The sequence below is a fragment of the Camellia sinensis genome, chromosome 5 (genome assembly GCF_055761805.1).
Source record: "Camellia sinensis isolate YWXY chromosome 5, ASM5576180v1, whole genome shotgun sequence".
Lineage (NCBI taxonomy): Eukaryota > Viridiplantae > Streptophyta > Magnoliopsida > Ericales > Theaceae > Camellia > Camellia sinensis.
This window is the reverse complement of record NC_138965.1, coordinates 217,538,251-217,542,010: the sequence shown is the minus strand read 5'-3', so window position 1 is coordinate 217,542,010 and position 3,760 is coordinate 217,538,251. Positions and strand designations below refer to the sequence as shown.

General features: G+C 32.0%; 1 long non-coding RNA gene across 1 annotated transcript; it reads left to right on the top strand.

Annotated features, from left to right (window-relative positions):
* Positions 1 to 588: 588 nt before the first annotated feature.
* Positions 589 to 3,166, top strand: LOC145791203 (uncharacterized). The gene is made up of 2 exons (XR_014331084.1): positions 589 to 736; positions 2,872 to 3,166. It is a non-coding gene; the product is annotated as an uncharacterized LOC145791203 (long non-coding RNA).
* Positions 3,167 to 3,760: the final 594 nt, after the last annotated feature.

The window sequence follows — 3,760 nt, the reverse complement described above, 5'->3', positions numbered from 1 at the left end:
TAATTAAATATTCGATTCAGTTTAGTAAAATTGAGATTCGATTAATTGGGCCCGAATTGGAGTTAATTAAGTTAAGAGGATTGGGAATTAAGATTATTATGAATTAAATTCATTTATGTGGTGCTTAATTTAAATATGTAATTTATTAACGAAATTGTGAGTCTGATCAGAAATTGAAGGCTTAAATGATTTAAGAAACCAAAATTGAGGATATGAATAAGTTCAATTTGATATTTGGAGCTTTTTGGGAGTTTAATTAAAACCCGATTCAGACTGATAAATTTAAATATAATTAATTGGGCTCTAATGGAAGTCAAATTAGATTAATTAAATTATGTGAGATTGTGATTAGTTATGATTAATTTAATTATGTATTAATCAAGATTTATTAAGAATAAGTGTTATTTAATTAAATTAATCTTACCCATAAATTAAATTGTAGAATGATTTAAAGTTTTGAGAGTGTATGTGGGTGTGTGTACAAAGGAGTGTGTGTGTGTGTGAAGAGTAAGTGGTGTGCGTGCATGTGTGCCGTGTACTCATCTGCTGGAGTCTACCAATGCTTGAGATTCATTTCAATGTTTTGACATTCTAAGGAATAGAAAAATATAGAGAGAGAGGGAGAGGGCTTTTCAAGAAAAGGATGAACTAAGGAAAGATAAACTCAAGAAAAATTTAAAAAGAGGAAGAAGATTCAAGAGGAAATCAACCATAAATTCTGAAATCAAAGTTTAAGGTAAGGAATTTATACTCAAATCATGTAGAATCTATATATAATACTTGAAATTAAGGAGACTTTGGAATCAATTTCTTGTAAATTGTAAGAAATTGGGTTTTGAGTAAGAATTTAAAGCTAGGCTCATGGTTATAGAAATGAATATGGAAATTGATTATTTTTGGTTTGATGTTGATTATCCTACATGAATTTGGGTCTCATTTCTACATGCATGTAATGTAATTTAAGAGTTTGATTCAAATTAAACATATTTTGGAACATCTATGATTTAGGGAAGTAAATTTGGAAAATTAATTAGTTTGAGTTTGATCTTTATTATTCTTCATAAGTTTGAGGCTCATCCTTACATGCATGTTAGAGTTTCAAAGTTTTAGATTTAATTCATGTGCAAAAAAAAAAAAAAAAAAAAGACTTATGAGTTTAAATTTGGGTTAGATATGAAGAAAATTAATAAAAATCTAAATTGGAGTAATTCAAGAGTTAAATTATGATTTGCTTGGGAAAAATATAAAATCAGTAGTTTTGATCCTAATTTCATATATGCAATTATTTCTTTAAAAGAGTTTATAATTTCAATTTCATGATTTAAGAGGAATTAGTAAAATGAAGAAGAAATTGAATTGGATTCAAAATTATGGAAGGAAATTGGTTTGATTCTAATCTCTAATCCATGCATGTAATGTAATTTAAGAGTTTTATTTAATTTAAACTTGTTATTGAATATATTAAATTAGTTCGTTTTATTGGAATTACATATATGCAATGTTGGCTAGGAGAATTGACAAGAAAATGAAGAATTAGAGCCAAGATCAAGTTTATGAAGTTAAATAAGAAATTAATTACTTTGGGTTTGATTTTGGAATATCATGCATGAATTGAGTCTAATTTCTACATGCATGGATAAATTCTACAAGTTTTAATATTCTAATTGTACATGCATCATGGATTTCTAATAATTGATCTCATGTTTTGATGAGATAAGAATTAAGCTTTGGAAATTTATGGGTTTATGAACAATGAGCTTAATTTATAAATTAAAGGAGTTTTGATGTAAATGATTCAAAATTGATCATATTTTCTTGATTATTAAAGAGTTTGCATGTTTTAGACAAGCCATGTATGAACCCAAGTTTTGAAGTTATTTTGAAAACTCAATTCAAGATTTAGAATTTGTAAGTTTAGAATTGGGCTTGGTATGAAGAATATGAATTGAATTGAATTTGATGAGTTTGATATGATTCGAGTTTATGAAATGGATTTATGTAAATTTGAGATTCAAATCCTGTAAAATTGGCTCTTATACTCATGTTAAAGGTTATGTGGTGGAAATATAAGTCTTATGATGTTAATTACATTGGTTAGAACCAAGTTTTGAAGCTCAAGCATAATCTGGAAAAACCTAAAATTTGACCTGTCCGCTCGAGCGTGGAGAGTTCCGCTCGAGCGTACCTATTTTACTTGACTTCTCGCTCGAGCCTAATTTGCAAGCAACCAGTACTTTTGCAGACCAAAGGGGTCCGCTCGAGCGGAGGGCCTTGTTTCAGAAATTTTGGAAAGATGTTTTATGCTTCGTTTTTCGTTTTCTTTCATTTCAAATCACTCTTAGGCATGCATTAAAGATTGTAAATGAATTAAAGAACATGAAAAGAGCCTAAGAATGTTAAACAAGTTAAACAACGGAATGAATTGTAATGTGACCCAAAGTGTTATGAATTATGTAGGGTCAAGCGCAGGGACGAATCAAGCACCAGAACACTATGAGTAATAACTTTGTAGAGTTATGTTCAATGTTAAATATTTTCTGAACATTACGACATGAAATTATTAGTCTTCTAAAATGCTACGCTATGTTTTGAATAAATAAATGATTGTCCAAGATTCTGAAAGTTATTTGTGGCATCCTTAGCATCATATGATATGCGTCCCTTTATGGGTCATTGGATTTGTTAATGCTAATGGATGTACCACGCACGATTATATGCAAAATCTGAATATGGAAATGATCATGAATATGTATACGAATCTGTTTCTGATAAGAATCTGATTTCTAACTTTGTGATGGACATCGTTCATTAGCCCTTTACTCTGTTATTATTCACTGGGCACCAGCTCACTGTTTATATATATGTATGTAGGTGATCAGGCCGTGACCAAGCTTAGAGGCGCCTGGAATCAATTTTTGACAGCCAACCCATGTGCCTCCTGTGGAGGTTCCGGACATATCTAGTGGTTATGGCTAAGTGCTTTAGGTTCAAGTTGTGTTTTCCTGTTCAGTTAGACAAGTCTTTGTGTATTTTGTAAATAAGGCTAAGTCCCTTTGTGTCTAGTTAGAATATGTATATATATGATGATGTGTATATGTACGTAAATAAAGTTAAAAATTTTATGTCTCATATAAGTTTGCACAGCTCAATGGATGTTGTATATTTGTTATTTGCTTCCACTAGACCCTAATATTATGTTAATTTGTCTCAGAGGCCTTCGGTATTTCCAGGATTACTGGCCGGTTACGATGCTAAACCTATAGAGGCGGGTTTGGGTCGTGACAAGTCTGGTTTAAATACCTAGGGGTGTATCCCCGGCTTGAAACCTGTATGGAAGCCCCATAGGTTGAGATAGCATGTATGCGCCTCAATTTTGGATACTGAACCAACCTAGTCTGTCACCCCGTTGGAGAATAGAGAAAGTTGTGAATATGATCAGGAAAAAAAGCGACATCCGTGGCTTCTACATGCAGATGTTGCTCTTTGTCAGCATTTCAGGACCTTTGTACTATGAGTTGAAGGTAAGTATTCGAGGAATACAAGGGGAGATCCCCATCAGAGTAGAGCGGTTCATCGCCACTCAACCCGTGAGGTGCTTTCTAAAGCGCCACTTTGTTTATTTATTGCATTCCCTAAACATCATGCTTTACATTGCCTGTAACATGTATCGTATCATCACACTTTGCATTTATTTGCATCTTGTGTTATCTTGTATCATTTATCCTTTTACGATGAGCAGCGTTTAGGATCGTTGTTCTCC